Genomic DNA, 6,328 nt, shown 5'->3' with positions numbered 1-6,328 from the left:
ATACCAAAGTGTTTTAAAAGGGTTGGTAACCGTCCCTTTTGCTCTGCTGAAGCATGTGTATTGTATGAAAAGTTGCGCGACAGCCTTAAAAAAAAAACGGCTTCTAATGTTCCCACCTTGCTTAAGGTCCCAAATCATTCTTGCTGTGTTTTTGTTTTATTTTACGACAGGTATTGTGCGCTGAAGTTGGAACTGTATGCACTTTTGATAAAGTTTATAGTGCCTATTTTTCTCCGTTAGGTGCCTAAAATGCAATTTTAGCCGCCTATTTATGGCGCCTAAAACGTGCTTTTTAGTGCCTAAAAATCCGGCCTCTAATCATCATACACCAGTCTGTTCGACTACGGTCAGTTTGAAGTGAACTGGTTCGGAATGCCTGAAAAATGCATTGGAAAGACATACGTTGGGCTGGTCAAAAAGGTTTCGGCCGAACGTAAACTTCTCGTAGTACGACCCGTTACACAGGTCAACGGCAAACACACGACTGAGGTAGGCGTACCACATTTTGACCTGGAGACTTTGATGAAAGGAGGATGCCTCGGTTACTCTGTCGCCTTGCTCGTAAAGACCAAGACAGAGGGCCAGTATAAGGTCATCCTTTCGTCGTGCTTCTCGTCTAAGCCTGATTGGATGCGAAAATTTTGCTGCGTATTGTCAAGACTTACGCTCAAACAGTTTCTTATGCCAGGAACGCACAACACCGGAATGTATAACCTGGGATATGCCCACCTACACGAGAAGTTGTATTTGTACAACCAAGACCAAACTATTATGCGACAACTGGCGTATGGAATTCGCGGCCTCGACTTGAGGGTGCAGTATTATTACGGCGAGTTTTACGTGACCCACGGCACCGTGCGAGGTTGGTTTACCATAAAGGAAGTTCAGGATGTTCGTTGGTTTGTTAATAAAACAGGAGAGCTAGTTCTCATATATTTTCACAAGTTTACTAAGGGATTTGAGAAAGCACATGAATACGAGCGGCACTTGGAGCTTCAGGCAATAATTGTTGAAGAGCTGAAGGACGTTCTTCTTGATAGGAGTGCTTGGTGGAAAACGATCGGTGATATTTTCGGTAACTGCATAAAAGAAAAAAGTAAGAACGGCCACGTCGTAGTTTTCTACAATGAACTTTTCACTAAGGAGTACGATATGTACAGTACTTATGCAACCCTGTCAAGCAAAGGTGGCCGAATGCTCAAGACCCAAGTGCCCTGAGGATGTATGTGGATAGTCAAGCATGCGTTCACGAGCCTTGGGACATGATCGGAATAATGGCTGAGCTGACTGCATCAATTCCGAAGTTCATCCTGGGCAATGATGAACTTCTGATGAGTGGATTAACTTTATGGTGCCGGAGTTCTTCAGGATTAATTATGAGCGCTGCCGCGCTATAATTTACACGGATTTTTTCGAGGCCAACATCGCAATTGCTAAAAATCACCAAGTGTCACGAAGTGGAGTCTGCAACATTGGTTTAATAAAGAGTCAGTTTTAGAGTTAAAAGGATAAAGTTTTTTTGAAGACTTCGATGGCATCTCTATCTACTCATTTAGTGTAATTAAACGTGCTTCTTAATTGTTAAGGTTTGGAGAACCTGTAATCGCATTGCCCATTTAATGTACCTGCAAATGTTTTGAAGTTGGATAAGTAATTGCTGATCAGTGTGTACTTGATCCTACCCTCCCCTCAATTTTTTTTTCATTTCGCATTCATACGGACATTTTATTTACTTATTTATTTATTTACAGAATACTGCGGACACTGAGTCCAAGCAGGGTGGGACATCGATAACAAGAAAAATATTTATGCACAGTATTACCTGTCGCAACCTTCCTGCTGCGCCAATTTTAAGGCGAAAGCCTTTAATGTCTAATCGTTGTAAGCAGCAGTTGACAGAAATGTCACGCTTTTCAGTTGGTCGAAACGGTCGTGACGTCACAGTGCGCCAATTTCAAACGGGGCCAATTGTACTTTGGCTAGTAACCATGCAACCAATTGAAGGGATCATATAGTGATGCTCCAAGTGGGCCTCAGCTTAGTTAATTGCTTAATTAACCCAATTAGCCTAATTAACTTTTCTAGTTAGGCCAGATAAATAAATAAAACCGAGTAAGAAATTAGTCGAGCTCGGGTATCGAACCCCGGTCTTCGGAGTGCGAGACGAGTATGCTAGCCACTCCGCCATACCAGCTCGATGGTTTGGAATGAACAAAGGCGCGTCTAGAGAATACGATGTCTTCGCTCACTCCCATCCTCCTCCCTTTCCTCCCGGCGAGGTTTAGGTGTCCACCGAGGTATGAGAGACAGATACATTTCCTTTCCTCATAAACCAATTTACCGACGAGCGAGGCGTAGAACCAAATGGGCGATGGCGTTCTATGACTCCCTGGCAGCGTTGCAAGACGCTGTTAGGGTGTTCCACTCTTAGAGGCGAAGCTTAACATCATAACCACACATCAGTGACCACACTTTAGGTCAAAAAGTGCCCCCCTAAATTTTGACGGCTGTCCATCGAGATATGCCACACAGTTACTGCGTAATTTCCTTTCCTCAAATACAATTTTCACTTTCTTCATTACCGGCTCTCTTTGTCTTCTTTCACTCCCACTTTCTCCCTTCCTCTACGGTGCGGTTCAGGTGCCCACCGAGATGACAGAGAATTACTGCTCCATTTCCTTTCCTCAAAACGCGTTGCGTTCAAAGGGCAAGGCATCGCGCCGAACGGGTGGTGGCGTTCTGTGGACTCCCTGGCAGCGCTACAACACGCTGTCGCGTTCCACTCCTAAATGCGAAACAAGCGTCATTAATTAGCAGTTAATTAGGATTCAGGCATTAATAATTAATTAAGTATCAATTAGTGATTTGTCATCACTTAGCAATTAGTGCTCAATTATATGTGACGCCACCAGTGCCACAGAAGCAGCGAAAGTGGTGCGGAAAACGCTTTCGCCTCTACGCACTTTAGACAGTCAAAGTGCCCCCTGAATTTTTTCTTTGGTGTCGAGAGCACCTTGAGTTCAGATTAGTGGTGTTGAAAAGTTTATCATTCAGAACGTGGCTGCAATGACAAGGAACCTGCTGCCTCCCGTACCTGTCTCGAATAATCTGTGGCCATTAAACAATGGCCTTGAAGTGGACAGTGGTTGCCTTCAGAAAAAAAAAAATTCCGCAACAAACAAAAGCTCCAAAGGATTTTTTAAAATGAAGTTTCTTGTAACAACTTCTATTACAGCATCGATCATGATATTGTTTGATCTCCCGTTGCCGCTGAAGAAAGAGGGTAAAAGTATGGCTTTTGCGGCATAATATTACCAGTGTTGGCGGAAACAGAAAACCGGCGAATCGTGTTATGTAAAATTTGTGTTATGTAGTCAGAATTTCTTCCTGTCTAAGAGTGATACCGCTGAGCACAAACGCTGAGGCGCTTGTAATGAATCAAGAGCAAGATTCAAAAATTCAGGGGGCACTTTGACGGTCTAAAGTGGGTAGAGGCGGAAGCGTCTTCCGCACCACCTTCGCTGTTTCTGTGGCACTGGTGGCGTCACATATAATTCAGTACTAATTATTAAGTGATGACAAATCACTAATTAATGGTTAATTACTGATTAATGTCTGAATACTAATTAACTGCTAATTAATGACGCTTAAGCTTCGCCTTTAGGAGTGGAACGCGACAGCGCGTTGTAGCGCTGCCAGGGAGTCCACGGAACGCCACCACCCGTTCGGCGCGATGCCTTGCCCTTTGAACGCAACGCTTTTTGAGGAAAGGAAATGGCGCAGTAATTCTCTGTCATCTCGGTGGACACCTGGACCGCACCGTAGAGGAAGAGAGGAAGTGGGAGTGAAAGAAGATAGATAAAGAGGAGCCGTAATGAAGAAAATGAAAATTGTATTTGAAGAAAGGAAATTACGCAGTAACTGTGTCACAAAATTCAGGGGGGCACTTTTTTGACCTAAAGTGTGGTCACTGATGTGTGGTTAAGATGTTAAGCTTCGCCCCTAAGAGTGGAACGCGATAGCGTCTTGCAACGCTGCCAGGGAGTCCATAGAACGCCATCGCTTATTCGGTTGTACGCCTCGCTCGTCGGTAAATTGGTTTTTGAGGAAAGGAAATGTATGTGTCATTTGTCGGTGGACACCTAAACCTCGCCGGAAGGGAATGGAGGAGGATGAGAGTGAGTGAAGACACCGTATTCACTAGACGCGCCTTTGTTCATTCCAAACCATCGAGCTGGCATGGCGGAGTGGATAGCATTCTCGTCTCTCACGCCGAAGACCGGGGTTCGATTCCTGAGCTCGACCAATTTCTTAATCGGTTTTATTTATTTACATGGCCTGACTAGTAACGCTAATTAGGCTAATTGGGTAATTATGCAATTAACCGAGCTCAGTCCCACTTACTTGGAGCATCACTATACGATCCCTTCAATTGGTCGCATGGTTACTAGCCAAAGTACAATTGGCCCCGTTTGAAATTCGCGCACTGTGACGTCACGACCGTTTCCATCAATTGAAAAGCGTGACATTTTCTGTCGACAACTGCTGCTTACAACGATGAGACATGAAAGGCTTCCGCTTTAAAACTGCATATTGTCACCTCCCGATGCGGCAATACGATCACATAAACACAACCCGTCAGGTTTGTCTTTCGTGTGTTAGGGTCCCCGAATAAAATGTGCAACGGGAATCGACAAATCACGTTGAACACCAGTCCTAACTGTGCGAATTATTATTTTTTCTAGCGCACAGCTCTTTAGTCAACTACTACGCGTTGACATCTTTCAGATGAAATGGGTGATATGTTTTTCTTGTTGCTTTTGTGCGCTACGTTTAAACATATTTACAGTTCCTTGCACGGTCCGCAGCGTCGACGTGACAGACCGGACAACTCTGGATTGCACATCTAGAACAGTTTCCTTGACCCTTCCCAACCTTAATTCGTGCAACAGAGCAGTGATGCAAGACTTGAATTCATAATGGCCTCCTTACATTGCGATAGAACTCCCTCATCGCCGTCTTGTGCGCACATTGCCATTCCCTTCATGCATTCTTCATGCAGTGAACTTCGTCAGCCCATTTGACGGACTATGCACTCCATCACTCCATAGGTTACATCAATACTCGCCATTGCATCCTTAGTACCCATTTCATGGCCGCATTTTATCTTCGTTTTTTTTTTGCCTCTTCCACTCTGCTCTCCTGTCTTTATCTCACAAATTCCCCTCCCTACGCAGAGTAGCATGCCAGCGATTTTTAAACGCCGGCTAAATTCTCTGCTCTTCATTAAAGAGTCTCTCTCTCTCTCTCTCTCTCTCTCTTGAGTGCTTTGTAGGCCGCAGCGATGAGGAAACACAAGCAAGGCAGATACGTTGCAGTCCGAAGGCGACTTCTGGCAAAGAGCATTAGCCATTTTTAACTTATTCGATTCATTGCACACCAAGCGTTCCTACTCTCGAACGCTTAATATTCGGCGGTGACTCTGTACACTTCAATTTCTGTACTGGCGTCGTTGTTGCTTTGTTGGTAATCTGCCAGGGCGCCGGCTTATGCCGCCGTCCTTGCATAACAGCGTCCTTCGACGTCGACGCCTCATTCGCGGCTGTTTTGCGTAACTAATGCAGAGGAAACATGCGCTGACCTTCGGTGCGGTCCCGTGCGACCTCGACACTTCGTGCTGTGCTTCGCAAGTTATGCTCTGAGCGGGAGATTTATGGGATATCTAAGAGTGGTAGCTTTGTTAGCGGTGTTGTTGGAAAACTGGGGGCGTTATGTAACTCTTTAACAATTTTTTTCACTTCATTATAGAGATAGACTTGAAATTAAGGAGCAGTTGCTCATCGGAATGCAGCCAAGCGTGGCCATAAGGCTACAAAGGAAATCTATTCAGCTTTCGCAGAAACTTCGGAGTTCGGCCTAACCCTCATCGGCTAGCCGTCCTGGTCAGCTCAGTTAGTGGAGCGGCTGCCCCGGGAAGGCGGTGGCTCTGGGCTTTGATCTCCGGACCAGGAAGAATTTTCCTTCAACTGCGCAGTTTACGCGAAAGCTGATTTACCTTTCCTTTGCAGCCGTTTAGCTACACTTGGGTGGATGCCAACGAGTAACGAGTGCTAATGTCTCTATGATGCATGTGTTGCCTTTCTTCATGGCGCATATCAAGTGTTCTTTGTGCCGATATTTCACGTACTTCTGTTTGTTAGGTTGTTCAATTGTATGGTTTTTGCTGCTTTTTGCTTCAATTTAAGTGAATATTTTCTCGCCGCGAGCATTTTTAGTGCTGCAAATACCGTCACTATGCCTTTCTGGGACGATTCAGACACACATATAA

At 45.0% G+C, this 6,328-nt stretch overlaps 1 pseudogene; it reads left to right on the top strand.

Annotated features, from left to right (window-relative positions):
- Positions 1-372: 372 nt before the first annotated feature.
- Positions 373-1,397, top strand: LOC149365470 (uncharacterized; annotated as a pseudogene).
- Positions 1,398-6,328: the final 4,931 nt, after the last annotated feature.

The sequence above is a fragment of the Amblyomma mixtum genome, chromosome 1 (assembly GCF_055824585.1).
Source record: "Amblyomma mixtum isolate Tamu chromosome 1, ASM5582458v1, whole genome shotgun sequence".
In the NCBI taxonomy this organism is placed as follows: Eukaryota; Metazoa; Arthropoda; class Arachnida; order Ixodida; family Ixodidae; genus Amblyomma; species Amblyomma mixtum.
Note: the sequence above shows the minus strand (reverse complement) of the source record. Positions and strands in the feature narration are given on the sequence as shown.